The following is a 22,387-nucleotide window of genomic DNA, read 5'->3' as shown; positions in this document are numbered from 1 at the left end:
TCTATGCAACAGAAGATCTAACAATTATAAATATTGATGCCCCTAACTTGAGAGAAGCCAAATCTACAAATTGATTAATAACAAAATTATAGATACACTTTGATAATAACAATAATAGTAGGGGACCTTACCACCCCACTCACAGGAAGGGACATATCATCTAACCAGATCACAAAGGAAACGAGGACTTTGAATGACACCCTGGACCCAATGGACTCAACAGATATTTTCAGACCATTTCATCCTAACACAACAAAGAACACATTCTTCTCAAGTGCACATCAAACATTTTCCTGAATAGATCACATACTGGGTCACAAATCAGGTCTCAACCAGTACAAAGAGATTGAGATCATATCACGCATCTTTTCAGACCACAATGCTTAAAAACTTGAAGTCAGCCACAAGGGAACATTTGGAAGGACAACAAATACATGGAGGTCAAAGAACATCCTACTAAAGAATGAATGGGTCAACCAGGAAATTAAAGAAGAATATTAAAAATACTTGGAAGCAAACAAAAAGGAAAACACAACAGTCCAAAAGCTTTGGGCCGCAGCAAAAGAAGTCCTAAGAGGAAAGTATAAAGCAGTACAGGCTTTCCTCAAGAAACAAAAAAAGTCTGAAATACACAACGCAACCTAATGGAGCTCGAAAAAGAACAGCAAAGAAAGTCAAAATCCAGCAGGAGAAGAGAAATAAAAAAGATTAGAGAAGAAATCGATGAACTAGAAAACAAAAAAAATAGTAGGACAGAACAGTGAAAACAAGAACTGGTTTTTTGAAAGAATTAATAAGATCAAGAAACCGCTAGACAGACTTATCAGGAAAAAAAAAGAGAAAGGACCCAAAATCATGTATTAAAGAAAACACTTCATAAACAGGACTTTACCAAAATTGAAAACTTTTGCTCTACTAAGATCTTTTGTTCATGAAACATGAAAAGACAAGCTGTAGACTAGGTGAACATATTTTCAATCTATGTTTCTGACCATGAAATTCTATCTAGAATATGCAAAGAACTCCCAACCCTCCACAGAAAAAAACTAAACTATCCAAATAGAAAATGGGCAAAAAGACATGAACAGACATTACATCAAAGATAATATGCAGATGGCAAATAAGCACAAGGAAAAAAATGTTCAACGTCACTAGCCATGAGGGAAATGCAAATGAAAACCTGACTGAGTTATCACTACTACACACCTGTTAGGACAGCTGCTTAATATAATACACAGTAAAAACATCAAATGTTGGAAAGAGCCAGCTCTCCTACACTGCTGGTAGGAAGCTAAATGGAACAGCCGCTCCAGTAAGTCAGATTGATAGGTTCTACAAAAGCAAAACATAAATCCTACAACCTAGCAAGCACTCTCCTGGACCTTTAGCACAAAGAATGAAAACTTAAGATCCCATGAAACACTGTGCATAAATGTTCACTCTGGGTTTATTCATAATAGCTGAAAGACTGGAAACAACAAAAACGGGTAAAGGGTGCCCTCTGAAGGGACCTTTCTGAACTGTCTGCAGCTACTTGTGAATCTATAAATATACCTCTCTACCTCCTGACCTATCTGTAGCAGTGTTCTGTCAGCACACCTCAGAATAGTCCCTAAGTCTAGCAGTCCCACCCTGGCTCATGGGAGCTCCAAGCTTCCCTAAAGGCCCCAGGACCCTAAGGTGTTGGTATCAAGCAGCAGTCAAGGAGGCAGGAAGTCTCTGGTGCTGGTTTGTGACATGGCAGGTGCTGGGCTGTGACACCCTGTAGCCCTAATGTGCATAAAAGGCCAGATATGGGACAGAGGCAGCTCCCACACTGCTGTCCTCCCAAAGTAATGTTTTCCTTTGGGGAGGAAAGGCCAAGACAAGGGCCTGGCTCACAGTCTACCCTCTTTTCTTCCGCCTTCCTCTGGACTGCAACTGTCCCCTGCCCTTGTAGACCCCTCCTCAACCCTGCCATCTCCTGCCTCCTGCTCACACAACAACCACCCCACCAAAGTTGCCCCCATTTTACAGATGAAGGAGTGGAGACTCTAGGAGTGAGCAGCTCTGGGTGCCAGCCCATCCAGGAGCCTGATGTTTGTGGAACCCAGGGTGTGGTGAGCAGAATCTGAGCAGCTAAGCACAGGAGGTTCCAAGTGTTGGGATCACATAAGCAACCCACATCCACTTACATCTAAGGGACCTGGACTAGACCAGCCTCCAGACTGACTCCTGAAAACAGCACCTTCAAATCAGCTCAGACACCATCCATTTTAGGGATGCAAGCTTCCCACCTCCCAAGTCCCCCTGAAGTTCACTTCCCACCCCCATAGGAAGCTTCCTCATGGCTCCCATCTGTGTATGCCCAGGAGCTATGAGCATACTTCCGACTGAGCTCAGCCCAGGAGCCATAGCCCTAGGCTCTTCCTCTCCCAGCTCAGCTGGAGCCACAGGTGGGGCCCCAGCTCACGGGGTTCTGCACCTCACCTGAGCTTCCAGCCCACATCACTGGGGCTAAGAGGGCCCATTTCCCAGGAGGGGATGAACCTGGATCCTCAGTTTCCAACTCCCTTCTGACCCCCTGTGTCCAATTTATCACAGAATCTTGGCTCTGCCTTTTGGAATTGGACCTTTTCCTTCATACCCAAGCAGACCCCACAGTCTCCAAGGTGCACTTGTCCCCACCTCTCACACTGTGCCTTACTCTGTGCAAACACCCAGACACTTAAAGTACACAATGTGAATCCATGTCTCCCCCAATTCGTGCAGTGCATCTATGGTCAGAACAGAGCCTGCCACCCTGCCCCTTACACCATTCTGCCTACCGTCCTGTCCCCACACCTATTCACTCAGAGACAGGGAATGATCCCATGCCTCTGGATTCCCTCCTCCCTGGTTTCCTGGTCTTGTCATATTTGCTCTTCAAAGGACTGCATTACACAGGAACCTGTCACGGAGAAACACTTGCTGTTGTGGCTGCAGTTTGAAGCCATAACATCAGGGTTCAACCTCAGGTTTAGCAACAATCTGCTGGGAGGTCTCAGCCAGAAATGCTTTATGCAGAAATACCTGTGTACAGACATACTGCTTCTCTATTCCTTCCAATCAGAATGGTACTAACCTCAGCAGCTGTGCTTGGGTTGTAGAGATCAGCATGTCTGAAAGTGTTGCTGAGGTGAGTAGGGTGTGCTCAGTGTCAGCTCTGCATGCTTCACCAATACTTTCTCAGAGCCATGGAGACCCCTGCTCAGCATTAGGAGAATGTGATGACTCATAAGTGGCAGTAGTGACTGAAAGCCAGGCTGTACATTACAATCAACCTGGAGTTGTTTCTCATAAATTCTTCATTCAGAAATGATCATTTAAATTGTTTAATTAACCTGACATTCAAATTTATACCACACCCATACTCCCAGAAATGACCACATTTTTCCCAACTCCCCTTCTATGCCATCGTGGGTAGGTGCACAGATGTCACCCCTTGGACACTGCAAAGGAGGCAGAAACTTCCAGGAAGACCTTCATTCAAATGAAGAACTTCTCCACCTCATGGACCTGAGCCTGCCTCTCACTTCATTCCTTGGCCTTTTATTTTAAGGCCTCCACCTCTCCCTCCAGGATGGAGGACCACTTGTTCAACTGGAGGATCTCAGCCAATGATTCCTCTGTGCTCAGGGCCTTGGTCTCCTCTACAATTGCCCCCCAGCCCCCTTCCTCATTTTCTGCTCTGAGTTTTAATGTGGTCTTCAAACCACTGGTCTGTTTCAACTTCTAGGGCATAGCGTTGTTTTCTTCTGAGGAGGAGAACTCCCCAAAAGATGAATACAGCACAGGTAACAGGGCATAAGTTCATCAGTCTGAAGTCAATCCCGGGGAGAAGAGGACTGTATGCTCACTTCTATGCAGAGTTGGAAGGCACCCGATCAGCAGGTTTTGGGTCAGGCTGGTGTTCCATTGGCTTTTTAGCCCAGTGCTTAGCTGGGTTGCAGGGCTTCTGGTTTGAAGTCTCCCAGGTAGCCATGGGTCCCATGGACTCATGGGTGCAATAATGTGCAGGTTTGGAGTTCTCATAGCATGAGACAAAGTGGCAAGGCTGGCGTTTGAGTGTCCTATGTTCTGGTTCCATGTTTAAGGGCATGTGGTGAACCCACTGTCCAGGTGCCTGCTTGGCGTTGTGCAGAGCTGTATTGTTGGTCTCCAGGTTGAACGGCACACGGTGAGCCTGCTGTCCAAGTGCTTCTCTGCCTAGGAAAGAGCTGATTTCTTGGTTGCCAGGTCCAAGGACACACGGTTAGCCCTCTGTCAAGGTGCCTGGTTTGCCTAGCACAGAGTTGAGTTGTTGGTCTTGAGGACCAAGGCCTCATGGTGAGCCAACTGTGCAGGTGCCTGCTTGGCCTAGCAGAGAGCTGTGTTTAGGGTCTCTAGGTCCAAGGCTCATGGAGAGCCTGCTGTCAAGTTGTCTGCTTAGACTAGCACAGAGCTGAGTTGTTGGTCTCTAGGTCCAAGGGTACATGGTGATCTTGCTCTCCAGGTGAGTCATTTTCCCATTGCTGACCTGGGATATAAGACTCATGGTTTCTTGGCACCTGGCCAGACCAGTGTTTCTGGACTCACTTGCCTTGTGCTGTTATTGGCTGGCCAGCCTGTGGTGTGAGGGCTGATGTTCCACCCAGTGTCTGTGTGACTCATCTGGCCACTGTCAAATGAGTTCAGAAGTCTCCAAGTCTGAGGGCTCCGTTTGGGTGCTCTGTTCTGGGAACTGAATTGCTCTATATATTCTGCTGTGTTTGAGGGTTGGTGGTCTCTTGGCCCCTAGTTGGCCAGGTGTAATGGGGATTAGTTTGTCCACTGCTGACCTGGGTCAGAGAGATTGTGATCTGAAGACCTATGTTGCAAGGACTCCCACTGTGTCCAATGATGTGGTGATTCCTTCTCTCAGTACTTACTTGGTTCCTAAAATTCCCTCTGCCAGGTGTCTGGAGACATTGTACACCTTGTGCACATCTGGGTCAGCTGGGTGTTCAGGACATTCATGTCCTCTGTACTGAGCCGGGCTGGAGGGCTCCAGAGTCGTAGTGTGCCCAGTGCTCCCTCAGGACATGGACTCAGCTTTCCTGTACTGATCCCAGTTGTGACCCCAGAGGTGTGGGGCCCAGCTCTCTGAGAATCCACAGTACTCTGATTGCTAGTGTCCCACTCCCACATGCAAAATGGAAAAATGTACCTGAGCGGCCAGGCCATCTTCATAGTGGGAAACATGTCCAGCAGTCACCAAGAGCAGGTTTGTGGACTCTCAGGACCACAGAGGAGCACAAAAGTAGGCACAAACCTGACAGTGGAGTGCAGAGTGTTGGTGAGAGGCCCGGGGTGAGAGGGGTGGGCAGGGGGCTTGCCATGGGCAAGGGCAGAGAACAGGGCAGAGAAGGTGAGGAATAGTGGCAGGAAGAGCTGTGGCTGAAGCGCCATCTCTCTCTCAGTGCAGCCTGGGCTGTTGCCGTGCTTTATAACAGCCCTGGGGCATCACAATGCCTTCTTGTGATGTCACCACCATGCCCTGGCCTATCACCAGGGAACTGTTAGGTTGGCCCCATTTGGGCGGCCAATCACCAGGCAGCTCAGCTGGCCAATTACTGATGGCGTTCTCAACGACCCTCCTGACATCATTGCCTGGAAACCATGTTTCAAAGAAAACAAGTTAACTTTCCATCAGGATGAAAAATTAATATTTGGGTTGTATTTATAGTTCATGGAGAACCTGAAAGACTCAACCAGTACAAAGCTAAATGTGTCACTCAGAGTCCCCATTCACTAAAACACTGACACCAATGTTAATGAAGACATGGGCCATTAGACCCCATGAAAGGTCACACTTCAGGGGTAAGTGGACAACATGGCACTAGAGCAAATGCTACTCTCAACTTATCCAAAAACACTCAGAAATATGTCTAGAAAATCGTAGATATTGTGTTTGGTACACCTTCCCACAATAAACCTGAACCTGGGATGGATGAAGCTGTGTCACCTGTTGCCAAAACAACATTCAGCCTCATAGAAGGGGAACAACATAATCCAGCCTGTCACCAGGTTCACAGTCTTCATGTCCAGATCCAATCAGAAAGTTCTGGGGGAAGGAGTTATGTTTCTCCCCTCCCTTGAATACAAATACATAGTTATCAGATCATTCTGAACACCCAAGAAATCAATCAGAGGTCTGAGAAAACAAATGCTGCAAGTCTACAAGTAGAAAAGTGATGACCATTTGGAAGATGAGAGGTGGAGAGACCTGAATTTGATGTGATACAGCTGAGGATACAGTGGGGGAGAGAAAGTATGCTTGAGGAGGCTACACAAAGTATTATAAGCAGCAGGGTGCAAAATCAGAAATGTTGGAAGTCTGGGTAAAGAAAACGTGGTATGAACATACAATGGAATATTCCTCAGCCACCAAAAAGAATTAACTCTTGCCATTTGTAACAATGTGGATGGAATTAGGGGGTACTACATTAAGTGAAATTAGTCAGTCAGAGAAAGACAAATACCATATGATTTTACTCATATGTGGAATTTAAGAAACAAAACACATGAATATAGGGGAAGGGGAGAAAAATAAGATGAAAACAGAAAGGAAGGCAAACTATAAGAGACTCTGAACTGTAGGGACCAAACTGAGGGATGCTGGAGGGGGCTTGGTGCAGAGGTGAGGTAACTGGGTGATTGGGCATTAAGGAGGCACATGATGGAATAAGCACTAGGTGTTCTATGCAACTAATACAAAACTAAATTCTACCCCTAAAACTAATTTAAAAAGGAATATGTTCGGGAACCATCATTATTTGTTCCCCAGCACACAGGAAGCTCCCAGTAATGACTTGTTGAAAGAGTGAGCTCAGAGCTGTCTCATCACGGAGCAGATACACAGGGTCTGGAGCCCAGGGGAGAGAAGAGCAATGAGCAGAGAGGTGCTCTCTGAAACTGGGGGATAGATGGGGTTCCCCATGAGGACCGTGAAGAGAAGAGCATGTGGCCTAGGACTGAACACCAACCACAGGGGTGCACACAAAAAAGCTGGAAAAGGAAGCTGAAAGAGAAATCAGCAAAGAAGGCAACTGAAAGTAGAATGATCTCAGAAGTGAAGAGTGCAGTGTCCCAAGAGTCCAGAGTTACCTGCGGCCCCTAGACAGGCTGAGTGAGGCTATTTCCAGCTGGATTGCATTTGGGTTTCTATCACTGTCAGACAAACCCAATTCTGTTTTATATATACTTTCTGACTCATATTTTTTAATTGAAGCATAGTTGACACACAATGTCATGGTAGCTTCATGTGGACATTATAGTGATTGGAGAAGTTTTTACCTTATCCTATACTCACCACAAGTGTAGCTCCCATGGGTCACCAGAGACACTATTACAATACCATTGACCATATTCCCTTCATTGTGCCTTCCATCCATGTGATTATTCATCCCATAACGGGAAGCCTGTGTCTCCCACTCCCCTGCACGCATTTCTCCCATGCCCCCCTCCCTCTCCTCTGACAAACATCACTTTGTTCCCTGTATTTATAGGTCTGATTCTGCTTTTTGCTTGGTTGTTTATTCATTTGTTTTGCTATTCATATTCCACATAAGACTGAATTCATACTCTGTCTTTCTCTGTCTGACATATTTCACCTAGATTTATGCCATCTGGGTCTATCCATGTTGTGCCAAATGACAAGATCTCATCCTTTTTTATGGCTGAGTAATTTTCCATTTCTATATATACCACCTGTTCTTTATCAATTCATCTGTTTTTTAAATAGGTAGTAAGATTATTTTAAAATTATTTAATTATTTGTGCGTGTGTGTGAGAGAGAGATCATGAGGGGGGAGGGGCGGAGGGTGAGGGAGAATGTTTTAAGTTCCCCACTGAGCAGGGAGCCTGACAGTGGTCTTGATCCCAAGACCCTGAGGTCATGACCTGAGCCAAAGACAGACACTTAAATGACTGAGCCACCCAGGTGCCCTATAGATAGTAAGATTTATTTTAATTTTTCAATCTGACAAAAACAAAAACAAAAAATCACAGTATACTCATATATATCCACAGTATGGGCATTTCCAGAGGACTTACATTAAGAATCATTGTTTCTCTTCAACTACATGACAGGACTGCATATGCCATAATAACACTTTACAACAACAATCCAGCAGCAGTCATACAGACAGTATGATTTTACATTTCTTTTTTTTTTAAAGATATTCTTACTTATTTGTCAGAGAGAAAGCACAAGCAGGGGGAGCAGCAGGCAGAGCCCAATGTGGGACTCGATCTCAGGACCCTGGGATCATGATCTGAGCCAAAGGTGGACACTTAATGGACTGAGCCTCACCCAGGCATCTCATGATTTTACATTTCCATACATGAGAAGAAAGTTGACATTTTCACAGCAATTTCTTTCCTCATAATGGTTGCCTGTTTCCAGTCTAGCAGAGCAGGTCTCCACACATGCTTTTGGAAACCTGAGCTTTTACGCTCTAACAGTGGCTACATTAGAAGTTTTATCCTTTGCAGATACAAAGTTAAATGAGGAAGTTGCCATTTACAATAACAACCAATGGTTTATTAATGGGTACGGTGAAGCTTACCTGCCAAGGTGTGTAGAATATTGCTGAGAGTAAAAATAAATAATGCTGTCGTAAAGCAGATTTCTTTACATTATAGATCAGAACAGACACTTATCATAAAAAGCTGTTAAGTTTTACAAATTGATTATATTCAAATTACAGCTGTTCCACAAATCTAAGGAAAAGAAACTGGTTGGAGAAAAGTTCAAAGACTTTCACTCCCCAGCCTGGCGAGTCTCCACCTGCCACGGGCTACAATGATGACATAACCTGTGATATAAAACACGAGATATGAACAGGTCATGCTCTCCCCTTATGTTCTATTAACTGTTATAGACCAGTGATTCTTCGAGATGAAAAATAATAAGAATTTCAGGACACAGTGCACTTTGATAATATATAGCATCTGAAATTTTTCTAAAGTCTGAAAACAGTCTTTTAATGCAAGCCTGCATCTTCAAACACATAAAATCTGCTCCTATGCTTGATTTCAACATCACTGGAAAAAAAAAATACCCATCACTAAAGCCTGATACACATTCGTAGCCATTTCACCATCTTCTATCATGGTCAGTGTTCAGGAGGCAAAGCCTGACCCAGAATCCTTGTTCGTGTTTTCTCCAAGGGCGTCTCCATGCACAGTGGCCATTCTGCTTCTGTCTCCTTCTGCTTGGCACCTGCAGGCATGAGTATCAGGGCTTACCACACGTCTGACAGGGAAATGACTCCCACGATGCTATCTGCTTCACTTGTGACCAGCAGTGCAGGGGTCAGCCCACGCTAATCTGTCCAGGATTTCCAGCTTACCGTACTTCACAAAACCCTCAAGACACTGTGAGCGGTGCTGAGGGCCTGGGTCACTGTGACATCTAGGTTACTGAACGTTTTCTCAGCAGCAAGCTTAATTACATCAGACTTAGAATAAATATCCACAACTTCTCCTGACTCGTGCACCACAGGGAAAGCCAGCACCTGTCTTTCTGCAAAGACATTCAAGGCTGTACTGAAGGGAGTCTCCTGGTGAATGAAGGGATGTTGTGGTGGGTCCCAAATGCAAGAACATCCAGGTTCTGCTTCATGAAGGCAGGCTTCGGCAGACCAGACATAAAATGCTGGAGGAACGAGAGGATTCTTTTGTGGGTACGTGTACAAAGTGCATTCTACTGGTCGGATCAATAACTGGCAATGAGTGAATTTTATTTGTGATCAGTGAGTGCACAGCATGGAAGATGTTTGCATCTGGAGCTATAATCACTAAAGGCTTATGTATTTCTTGGGGATGAAGCTCCCTCCCCATTTCAATCTTTTGTGCCTCTAATTCATAAATCTGTACCAGTGTTGACATATGCCATCTCTGTGGTGTATTTATGAACCCTGTAATTGTTAGCATTCCTACAAACTTTGTTTTGTGCTCTCCAGCAATGGCGCTGTTGGAACACCACTGCTGCTAAGGCACAGAGGCTTTCTAACATGCTTTGAAGAGTTGGAAAGAGGTGGTGATCCTTGTGTTACTTCGGTGCATGAAAACCCGCATTCTGAGTCTTGTGCTTCCTCTTCCAACTGGAATTTCTCCCACATGCTGGCTTCTTGGTCCAGGGGCTGCAGCCTGCTGCTACCAGGGAGGAGGAGGACCAGGATCTGCAGGTACTTCTGGATGCTTCTCTGGCCAGGGATACAGGCGCACAGGGTGTGGGCTAGGACACTCTGGGGTGCAGGTGGAGTGCAGAGACCTGAGGGTGCTGGTGATTTGTGGGGGTGCTTGCAGAATGTGTGAACATGGAGGTTCTGGAAAGGACATGGGGTTGCACAGACACCAGGTCTTGGGCTAGGACCCTCTGGGTGGTGCAGACATAGTGGGGGACTTGGGGGTGCAGGTGGGGATCCCTGGCTAGGCAAGCAGGGAGATGGTGGTTTGGATGAAGAGCAGCCCTTATCCATTCCTCTCTGATGGATACCTGGGTTGTTTCCACACCTTGGTACTGTAAGTCATGCTATAGGAAATGTAGGGGTGCATGCATCTTAACACTGAGGGCACCCAGGCCGCCTGGCTAAAGCTGAAATTGATACAAGCTGGTATCATAAGGCTCTCTGTGCAGAGGGCCCCCTGGCAGGGTGGCTGGAGTGGAGATGGATCAGGAGCTGAGGTTTTCTGGGGTTCTCTGCACAGAGGTGCCCTGGCAGGACAGCTGTAGCTGAAGAGGGTGGGCTGGAGTGTCCCAGGGCTCTCTGCAGAGAAGACACGTTGGGCGGGTAGCTGTAGCTGAAGTGGATTCAGGATTGGGGGGTTCTCTGTGCACAGGATCTCCTAGCAGGATGTCTGAAGCTCAGGTGGGAGAAAGCTGGGGTGTCCTGGGGTCTTAAGCACTGTGAGTGGGCTGGCAGAGTGTGGGATGGGGGGTGCTGGGCTTTCCACATTAAGGGGCTCCTTGTCAGGACAGTTTGAGCTGAGACAGTAGAGACCCAGGAGGTCACATAAATCTCCATTCCCCTAGGGGGTGCCCTAGCAATCCGAGTCATGCAAGCCTGAAGTGTGCTGGGGTGAATAGGATTAAGGTGTCACATTGGTGTGACTTCTGGAGCTGTAGTGAATGCCGACCGGGGCAACTCAGTGTGTGCTATGCTGGGGCTGCCTCGTGGGCACAGCTGGGGTTGAGTGGGTTGGGGACCCAAGGCTCAGCGAGGTAGCAAGCTGGCTAGGGTGCTCAGAACCTGCTTCTGTCCATGCTATCAAGGTGGAGGGGAATGGGAACCATGGCGCTTGCCAACACTTCAACACAGAAAGAGATCCAGCACCACTCCCTCCCCACTGGGGGGCTTGAAGGGTGCATCCTTCACAATACATTTGCTCTTTAAATTGCAGCTTCTTGAGACACCTTGGTGGCTCAGTTGGTTAAGTGTCTAGCTTCTGCTCAGGTCATGATCCCAGGAGGATCATGGGATCAAGTCCCATATCGAGCTCCTTGTTCGGTGGCGAGACTCCTCCCTCTGTGTGCCGCTCCTCCTGCTTGTGCTTGCTTTCACTCTCCCTCTGTCTGACAAATAAAGACAAACCTTAAAAAATAAAAACAAACTGCAGCTTGTTTTCTGTGACCCAGGGCAGACAGATCAGCTTACATCTCCCAGAACTATCCCTCTCACTGCAGTTGGCAGGATGGTGAGGGTGTCTCTGTCATGTGTTGTGCAGAAGCTGTTCAGTTGGCCCTCAGTTCTTCTTCAGGAGGATCTGCTCTATAAATAAGTGTAGACTTGATGTGTCCCTGGAGGTAGTGAGTTCAGTTCTCACCATAGGTGAGGTGAGCAAGGTCCCCATTTGGACTCTTATCTTTATAAACTTGCTCAAGTTGTTTCACTTCTCAGACTATCCATCTCCATTTCCTGACTGTAAAACAAGACTTTTTTTTTTCTTACAAGATCCAATAGACTTACATGTCTAAGGTGCCTGGCACACAGTAGGTGCTCATTAAACATCTCTCATTCCTCTCCTCCAACAATGTGCTCTCCAAACCAAATCCTTGATTCTTCAGACAAACTGCTCCTCCCACTGTCGAGGTCTGAAATTTCTTTCTTTCTTTCTTTCTTTCTTTCTTTCTTTCTTTCTTTCTTTCTTTCTTTCTTTCTTTTTTTTTGGCAATTGTTAAACTTTATTAAGATGCACCCTGGTATGGGTTGTACATTCTTTTCTATTATTATAATATTTTTTATTATATTATATTAGTCACCATACAGTACATCCCTGGTTTTTGATGTAAAGTTCCATGATTCATTACTTCCATATAACACCCAGTACACCATGCAATACGTACCCTCCTTAATACCCACCACCAGCCTATCCCATTCCCCAACACACCCTCCCCTCTGAAACCCTCAGTTTGTTTCTCAGAGTCCAAAATCTCTCATGCTTCATTCCCCCTTCTGATTACCCCCCCCTTTCGTTATGCCTTTCTTCTCCTACCAATCTTCCTAGTTCTTATGTTCCATAGATGAGAAAAACCATATGATAATTGTCTTTCTCTGCTTGACTTCTTTCACTTAGCATTATCTCCTCCAGTACCATCCATGTTGCAGCACATGTTGAGAACTCGTTCTTTCTGATTGCTGAGTAATATTCCATTGTATATATGGACCACAACTTCTTAATCCAATCATCTCTTGAAGGGCACCTCGGTTCCTTCCACGATTTAGCTGTTGTGGACATTGATGTTATGAACATTGGGGTGCATATGGCCCTTCTCTTCACTATGTCTGTATTTTTGCGGTAAATACCCAGTAGTACAATGCCTAGATCATACGGTAGCTCAACTTTTAACTTTTTAAGGGACCACCACACTGTATTCCAGAGTGGCTTTACCAACTTGCATTCCCACCAACAATATAGGAGGGATCCCCTTTCTCCACATCCTCTCCAACAATTGTTGTTTCTTGCTTTGTCAATTTTTTCCATTATAACTGGCGTAAGGTGGTATCTTAGTGTGGTTTTGATTTGAATTTCCCTGATGGATAATGATTTTGAACATTTTTTCATGTGTCTGTTAGCAATTTGCATGTCTTCATTGGAAAAGTGTCTATTCATATTTTTGGCCCATTTGATGATTTGTTTATTTGTTTCTTGCGTATTGAGTTTGAGAAGTTCTTTGTAGATCCTGGATACCAGTCTTTTGTCTGTAGTGCCATTTGCAAATGTATTCTTCCATTCCGTGGGCTGCCTCTTAATTTTTTTTGACTGTTTCATTGGCTGTGCAGAAGTTTTTTATATTGATGAAGTCCCACAAGTTCATTTTATCTTTTGTTTCTCTTGCCTTTGGAGACGTGTCATGAAAAAGGTTGCTGTGGCCGATGTCGTAGAGGTTGCTGTCTATGCTTTCCTCTAGGATTTTGATGGATTCCTGTCTCACATCGAGATCTTTCATCCATTTGGAGTTCATCTTTGTGTATTGTGTGAGAGAGTGGTCAAGTTCTGTTCCTTTACATGTAGCTGTCCAATTTTCCCAGCACCATTTATTGAAGAGACTGTCTTTTTTCCACTGGATGTTTTTTCCTGCTTTGTCAAAGATTCGTTGCCCAAAGAGCCGAGGGTCCATTTCTGGGTTCTCTATTCTCTTCCATTGGTCTATGTGTCTGTTTTTGTGCCAGTACCATGCTGTCTTTGTGATCACAGCTTTGTAGTACAACTTGAAATCCGGCAGTGATGCCCCCAGCTTTGTTTTTCCTTTTCAACACTTCCTTGGAGATCCGTGGCCTTTTCTGGTTCCACACACAATTAAGGGCTGTTTGTTCCAGTTCTTTGACAGATGTCATTGGTATTTTGATTGGGATAGCATTGAAAGTATAGATTGACCTGGGTAGAAGGACATTTTAACTATGTTCATTCTTCCGATCCATGAGCATGGAATATTTTTCCATCATTTTGTGTCTTCTTTAATGTCTTTCAAGAGTGATTTGTAGTTTCTAGAATATAGATCCTTTACATCTCTGGTTAAGTTAATTCCAAGATAACGTATGATTTTTGGTGCTATTGTAAATGGGATGGATTCCCTAATTTCTCTTTCTTCAGGTCCGAAATTTCTTTTTTTTTTTTAAAGATTTTATTTATTACTTAACACTGAGAGACAGCCAGCGAGAGAGGGAACACAAGCAGTGGGTGTGGGAGAGGAAGAAGCAGACTCTTAGTGGAGGAGCCTGATGTGGGGCTCGATCCCAGAATGCTGGGATCACGTCCTGAGCCGAAGGCAGAAGCTTAACCACTGCGTTACCCAGGCGCCCCAAGGTCTGAAATTTCTGAGCACAGTATGGGAAGACCCACCCTGCTCCTGGGCTTGGCACCTCACAGGTCACTCTGGCAACTTTACCCTTGCCACTTGCTTGCTTTCTCTCCACCTACTGAACTGAGACGTGCAAGTGCCTGGCTCAAGCCTCCTCTATAAATCCTACTCCCTGGCTGGAGGCTAATTTCAGAATCCATCAAGGTTCATGAATACCTTAGCAGCCAAGGGAAATGCTGAGCCACTGGGAAAGTCTTCCCAAGGGTTTTAGAAATCCACTGCTAGTGGTTGGATTTTGGAAAGCATTCCAGTGGAGGGCCTAGGAGGGTCTTAGTGGTTGAGTAGGGTAGGTTTAACTAAGGTACATCTGTGGATTAGGAGGAAAGTTTTCATCAATCTAGCAGCCGGAGTCAGATGTGAAATGGAAAGGAGAGAAGGAAGTAATCATTGCTGAGTGCCCAGAGTGGATGCCTGACTCTGCCAGGCCATTGATATAGGATTGTTCTCTGAATGTGGTAACAATTCTACAGACTGGTCACACTCTTGCATGTCCCTATTTTGCAGATGAGGAAAGTGACATTGGTTGGGCTTACCTAACATGTAGCTGTGCTATAACATGGCGCATGGAAGGAGGCTATAGTGCCTAGTGGGTCAGGGTTCCCATCATAGCTCCACCTCCTCCTAGCTGTGTGACACTGAATACATTCCTGAACCTCTCTGATTCTCAGTCACCTCATCTGCAGCATGGAGAGACCAGTGCCTACCTCATTAATGTGTTTGAAGATTGAAATGACACAGGGAACCTGCAACCCTTAGCAGTGTTTCTAGCACACAGTAAACAATCACGAAATACGGTCTGTTCTTAATTTTACTATTATTGATGTTATTGCAAAAAATCCTGACCACACATGAGGGCGCTTGGATTTAAACCTAAATCCTTCTGGATCCAAAAATCAAAAGTGTTAGAACCATAACCATGTTAGGAAAAACCTGGTCATACTCATTCCTTCAAGCTTCTTGGTTACATTTACTAATGCCCGGCATGGTGTTGGGTACTGGAAACACAGAATAAAGAATATCCTTCTGTTTAAGGGATCATAAGCAAGGGAAGTAAAGTAAATTGTATTATTTGTCTCCATTTTTTCACCTTCCCTTCATGGCCGTAGCCCTCCAAATTGACCTCATTTACTTTTCTTTTTGAATGGGCCAGTTGTAGGACTTGCTTTGGCCAATGGAATGTGAGTGTTCTTGTTGGCAAACAGAGACTTTAAATGGTCAAAGTTTGGAGCCACATTTTCCCACAAAGTCTGTGAGGTCTCAGGTCAGAAATGGTCTATGCCAAAATACCTGTGTGTAGATACCCTGCTTCCCTTTTCCTTTCTATCAGAGTGGCACCCACCTCAGTGGCTGGCCTTGAGACCTAGAGAAGTCAGTGCTTGTGAACAGTGTTCACTAAGATGGGCACGTTGTGCTGTCAGCTCCCTATGGTTCACTGCCACATTTTCAGAGGCTTGGAGTCCCCTGCCCACAATCTGGAGAATGCAGTGTCTACTGTGGTGACTTGGTGACTCTGATGCTGAGCTGTGTATTACAAACATCTGGAAATTATTCTTTTGCAGTGTAACTATTTATTTAAAGTTGGTAGATATCCTGAAACTCATGCCACCCCCACTCCAGGAGGTGACACACACACTCAGCCCAGCTTCCCTTCTATGTCCTCCTGAGGTGGGCATGTGTAGTGTCCTCTCCCCTTTGAAAATGTGGCCTGGAAGGGAAAACCTTCCAGGAAGCCCTGAATTTGGATAAAGAAGCTCTGAAGCTCAGGGACCTCAGTCCGCCCCTGACACCTCCAACTCCACCTCCCCCTCCAGTAGGGAGGACTTCTCCTCAGGCTAGAGGAGCTCAGCCTAGGATTACTCTGTCCTCAGAACCTGGGTCTCCTCCTTTGCTCCCAGCTCCCTCCTCATGCTGGGCCATGTCCAGGGAGCCCTGGTCCTCTGGAAAGGTCTTCTAATCTTGTCCTTCTTCTACACCAAGTAAAAAAGCAGATTTGTCTTTAAACTTTGATGTTCTTCCACAAATATTGTGAGGGAATTCTTTAGCTTAAACTCTTTTTTGGAGAGTTCTTTATTACTGTTCTTGCTTGTGTTAAAAGCCACCCAATCCTCTCAAAGTATTATCTATGGCTTTCATTGCCATGGACAGCTCTCCCAGCTGCTGGTCTTTCTCTTATCTTTAGTCCTGGCGTCCTTTGCTCACTCAGGAGAGACTTCCCCTAAAGATAAAGTCTCCCCAAGTGATATGTTACCAGGACATCAGGCTAAACTCATCCCCAGGCCTGAGGTCTGCGGGTCATGGAACCACCAGCATCTCGGCACAGTGACTCCATGTGGGTACTGCACTCTGAATGGCTGCAAGCACCAGCCAGGTCTTGGCATCCAGCTGTGAATCACTGACATTTGGGAGTAAGCCCCCAGGAGAGGGAACAGCCTTTACTTTCACAGACCACACCACACTGGACCTTCTACTGGAGAGGGGGATTTGTGTCTGTCTAGTAACCACAAATTTCTGACATCTGGGTACAAATGCTCCACCTTTCCGGGTTTGGGCTGTCCTTCCTGCTCCATGTCCTGACCTTCTGTGTGTCTTACCGAGTCACTGAATGAGTTAGTGTGGGAAGGTTCATGGGGCCAATTCTTCTCTGTCTTGCAATGGGGACACCATTTGGGATCCAAGAACATGGTCATCGTGTGTTGCCAGGAAGCAGGGATGTTTCTGAGGCCAGTGCACTGTTCGTGTTCTCTGGGCTCACATTTTTGGAAGGCAGCGTGGGGTATAGTGTATGGGGACTGGTGGCCTATGCTTCCAACCAGGTTACCTGTGCCAGGTAGGGAAGCTGAGTTCCACAGGCAGAGGAGGCTTTCGGGAACAGCAAGGGAAAGCCTGGGGATGGACTCCCACCATGCCTGTAGTTGGGGTCAGAGGGATGGGGTGGGATTGGCAGGTGGTCTTTGCTCTGTGGACAGTCTGCAGGGGCACAGAGGTGTTGGTGGCTCTGCGTGTGGGTCACAAGTTTCCCTTTGTTGAGCAGGGGAGTCTGGTATGAAAACCATGGATTTAGAGAAGGGAGGTGGGCTGGCATGCATAGCTATTTAGAGAGGTGGGGGCTGGTCCTTGCTGTGTGTGCAGTCAGGTGCCAGTGGAATGAGGAGGTGACCAGAGGTGGAACCCACTCTTTGTCCCACTTTGGAGCACTGGGCCATGGCTTTTGTAACTGCAAGCATCAAGATCCCTAAGCTCACCACAGTGCTCCTGGCCAATTGCCAGGTGTCTGCCTGGCTCCCTCTCCCTGGACATTCCCCATGCCACTGTCCCTGCCCCCCACGCTTGGCTAATCGCCTACCACTGACCCTGCCTCTCACCCTGGCCAATCATTAGGTAATTATTGTAGCCCTTCTCTTACTGGCCAATCAACAGACAGCTCTCAACTGTTATATCATCCTGTTAACTCATCCGTTATCTCGCTTCTCTGGCCAATCACCAGGCAGCATGGCAGTCCAATCACCAGGCAACACTCATCTCTGGCCTCATGCCCTTGTCCACCAGTGGTCTCTTGGACTCACAAGCTGTTGCACAGTGTCCTTGCTGGTTCTTTCTGTGGACAGAGACTGGCTCCTCTCCCATTTGGGCCAACCTTCCTTTCCTAGGTGAGAAATGAGAAGTGGGGGAGGTGACCTGCTACTCAAAGGACCAGGAGATCTGAGAACGATTATGGGCCCACCCCTCGAGAAGCTCTGGAAGGGTTTTGCTTGCTGATCCCGAAGGATCCTGAATCCATCAGTAATTCCACCTGAGAGCCAGTTCTGAGAAAAGAGCACCGGGGTGGGCTACGAGACGGGAGGGAGGACTCCAGGAAGAGGAACTCTCCTAATGCCTCAGCGTGAGACTGAAATCAGACAACTTAGATAGGAGAAATGTGAGAGGGAAATTGCGAGTTGGCCACTGGCAGTACGTGGGGAGGTTTGATTGACAGTCATCACTGCTTGTGGGCACAAGGGAACAACAACGTTGAAGGAAGTGCATGGGACCGGAGAACGTGGAGTGTTCGGGGCAAGTGGAGATGCATTTCAGGAAAACATATATCCCCAAGATGGTCCAAGTGCTGAGTGCTGACTGCAGCTGATTAGGGCAGATGGCCATTTGCATGGCTCTGTGTTGCTTTTACAGACTTTACTGTCCTTACAGTGTGGGTGGTCGCAAGGCAGTGCCTGAGGCTGAATCTCACCAGTATTAGGAACAGCTATCGAGCCCCAAGAGGATGTCATGTGCTCACGGAGTTCATGGTCCTGGGCCATGATTCTCAGGCAAGGGTGATCCGAGGGTGAAAAAATCACTTTGAGGGATCCCAGGGGAGGCACAGTTGGGCGAGGATGTCTTCCCAGATCAAAGCCTCTGGGGCCTTAACCTCCAAGGCCAGGAGACACAGCCTGCTAGCTGGGAGACTCGCACAAGCTTCCATGTGGACACCCTCTCTAGCAGGCAATTCCACAGAGTGGTATCTCTGTGTTCCATACAGGCCAGGGCCCTGAGAACTCAACGATACAGATAGCATAGTTCACCCTTTGACGGGACAGGCTCCAGGGCTCAAGTCCAGACTTGAGACTCCTCTGGCGTGGCTGGCCTTGGACCCCAATGTGGCTGCAGGCCCATTTTTTCCTCCATGTCCTGTGTGCACAAGTGCCAGCCCCGAGGGTCCAGAGACCTCACAGACACTCTCAGATCAGAACGCTATCATCCCACAGCCACGAGGGAGGCTTTCTTCCACGTGGCTTCCACAGACAAAACGAAAGCCCCCTGTGTTCCGAGGCCACCTTGTCCCCAGGCACCTTTCAGACATTGGAACCTGCTCTGTCCAGGGAGGGAGACAGACCCTTCCACTCTGTCTACAGAAGTTACAGGCAGTTGTGTCCATAGAGTGAACTTTAGGAGTGACACTCTGGGGCAAGAGAGATGTACAGGGTTTCTAGCACAAGCTATATGGACAGAGAGATATGCACAATCCACCAGTGCAGCTGGACGCACGGAGGCATGGAGAGACGGACGTGTTTGTGCATATGCGCGTGTCCAGAGAGATCGAGATCTTTTTGGACAGAAGCGGCCAAGATCAAAATTCTTTCATTCTGGGCAACTTGGAACACATACGTGTTGGGCGTGGGGGGAAGGGGGCGTCAAATGACTGAATCCACAATCTCTCATCTCCCCGGGCACGTAGGAAAGAGTTAGGGGAAGAATAAATCCCCAAGGAACTAGCCGCTGACACACACTTGAGCGCGTCCTCTGACATGCTTAAGCAGGATCCTGTGACACTGTGGACCTCTGAGTGTGTCCACTTATGAGGGAAAGCGAGATAGAGAGAGAGGGGGATAGAGAGAGACAGAGATCTGAAGAAAGAGACAGAGACAAGGAGGGAGGCAGGCAAAAAAGCAAGGGAGGGAAGGAGGGAGGAAGAGAGGGAGGAAATGAGGGAGGGAGAGAGGGAGGGAAGGAGGGAACTTCGTTGCCTGCGTAGTATGATCAGCCTTACATGTGCATTTGGCCTCGGCTGAGAAGGATGGGGTCGAATCCCATGGGCGTGCACTGACTGCCCCTTGGGCTCAACCTACATCCCTTGGAGGAATACTGGCCCCTGAGGCACCTTCATCTGGGCGAAGGTTGATCAGATGGCCGGAAGCCTTAGAGCGGCCACACCGGGTCATTGGGGCTGGAAGCTGGGAACCAGACATGGGCACCCCGATGGCTTCCCCAGCCGGGCCCAGACCCAGGAAGCCTCACAAATCTCTGAAGATTGGCAGGCATGACAGGACGGGAGGGGAATGGAACAAATCACTTCCAAGAGATCGCACTGGGGAGGCAAAAAGGGGTTTATTGTAGCAATGGAGAGTCCCATGGAGCTTGTAAATCCAGGTTGGATTTCCTCAGAGCTACCCCTTGCAGGGGAGAGAGGTGAGCCAGCTGGTGGAAGACCACCGAGAGCCTGGCAGGGAATGGAGGCTTTCCTCCTGAGAAGCTAGGAACACCGTGGGGAGTGAGGCATGCCGACACATGGCAGAAGAGAGGAGACAAATGCTAAGCTTCTGGAAACAGCCACAGTGCTACCATTTGCAGAACACCTGCTGGGAGAGAGGCCGAGGCCCCTGGGCTTGCCCTTTGGCATCCCCGGGACAGGCTCCGGGACAAGCACGCCAGGCAAAGGCCCCAGGGGCCTTCCGGACTTAGGCTGGGACAGGATCCCTGAGAGATGGGAGACTGCAGTCGTTTGCCCAGGAGGGTTCCCAGCCCTCCCAGCCAGGACGGATTCGTATCCCTGGCCTCCCATGGTCAAGACGTGGAGCGTCCTGTCTAGGTCTACACGCTCAGCTCCTGGAGATGCGACCTTCTGACTCAACAGGAGGAAAAGGCACGTGGAGGTGTCCTTCTTCGATCTCTCCTCCTGGCCTGGTTTTGCTGCCAAGGTCAGGGTGCCCCAGGCCACAGAGGCAAAGGTGATGGCAGGGAGAACGTCGTGTGTGTGTGTCCTGAAAGTGCTTTGGATCAGCAAGGCTGCCGGGGAGGGTGTCCAGTGCCCGGTGCCCACGGTGACTTCAGAGGCCTTGTGGAGCTTGGTGAGCATGGGGAAGGCAGTGGGATCCCACCTGCAGGGCAGAGAGGACAGCTTTCTTCTGTCTTTCCAAGCCACAGGCACTCCTTTGGGCCTCCTCGATCTTCCTCAGGAGCTTGAGCAGTGCTGCATGCTCCTCCTCCTCGCTGTCCTGCTAGGACTGCCTCTCAGGAAAAGAGGTCTGAATGCCTTGGGGGGTGGAGAGGACGACGCCTCCCTGCTCCTAGGACTGAGGCCAAGTGGAATTATGCAGCATGGCCAGCAGGGCCTGAAAGTCGTCCTCACTGAGGGGTGCTTCCGGTGGTCCTGGAGACTCCTCTTACCGCAGACACCCACTCAGGATAGGGTGTCTGGCTTCCTCCATCTCTGCAGCTGAGCAAAGCTACTCTAAAATACTTAAGCCTCTGCGGAAGGTGGTTGCTGTGGGTCGAGCACAGCAGACAGCCCTGCAGCAGAGTGTGCCTGTTGCTGGTAACCAGGGGTCTCAGCGTGTGCAGACTGTAGAGCCGCCCCATCCGCAGTCTGTCTTGTGCCCACGACAAGCCGGGACCCCTGGGCCCAGCACTGCGCGACATGGTCGCGACCCGAGGGCCCTGCCTCCTGCCAGCCTTGGCAAGGATTGGCAGCTGGAGGCTGGGGTAGTCTTGGAAGGGCAGGGGTGCCATGCCAGGGTGCTCAGGCTGCTGCTGGCATTGCTCTTGCCACGGGGTGCAAAGAGGAGCGGGAGAGCTGAGAAGTACCCTCCCACCATCGGTCCTGTCAAGGAATGGCTCCTCAGGCCTTCAGGAGCAGGACAGTGGTTTCCTCCTTGGCCACCTTGGGTGGGTGGGACCATCATGGCCTCCAGGGCCGGGCTCCCAGGGCCCCCACAGGAACCCAGAGGGGACAAAGCCCATGGCGGGAACAGGAGGTGTCCCTGCAACAAAGGCCTGCATGCCTCTCGGAGTATTGGACGGATTCAGATGCTGAGAGCCTCCGGGGTCCCCCAGAACAGTCAGGTGAGGAGTGGGTTTGGGGTTTGCCCCCCAGGCATTCGGGGGCCACTTCGGCTCTGGTCTGGGTGCCGAGCCCTTCTGTTCTGAAACCAGACCTGGGACACAGAAGAGAGGTCGTGGGCATGAGAAGAAGGGAACGATGCCAGCTCTGCTTCCCCTCTCCCCCGCCCGGGATCCCTCGGGGACAAAGCCAGGACTGTTGGTCTGAACCGCAGGGGAACCCTGTCCATACCTTTCAGCTGGCCCTTGCAAATTAGGTGAACGCCCAGGGCAACTTGGACACCTGGCCAGGTGGGGATTCCCCCTTTCCTGGCTTGAATGGGGTGTGCTCAGCTCCGAGGCTCTGCCTGCTGTTCAGTCCCCACCTTGCCCTCTCCTGGCTTGCTC

The 22,387-nt window shown here is 48.3% G+C and overlaps 1 pseudogene; it reads right to left on the bottom strand.

Annotated features, from left to right (window-relative positions):
* Positions 1 to 9,158: 9,158 nt before the first annotated feature.
* LOC123791194 (5'-AMP-activated protein kinase subunit gamma-2-like) lies at positions 9,159 to 21,580 on the bottom strand (annotated as a pseudogene).
* Positions 21,581 to 22,387: the final 807 nt, after the last annotated feature.

This window comes from Ursus americanus, chromosome 5 (assembly GCF_024610735.1).
Source record: "Ursus americanus isolate L20-20 chromosome 5, mUrsAme1.1.p, whole genome shotgun sequence".
In the NCBI taxonomy this organism is placed as follows: Eukaryota; Metazoa; Chordata; class Mammalia; order Carnivora; family Ursidae; genus Ursus; species Ursus americanus.
The sequence above is the reverse complement of the archived record's forward strand: the minus strand, read 5'-3'. Positions and strand labels throughout refer to the sequence as shown.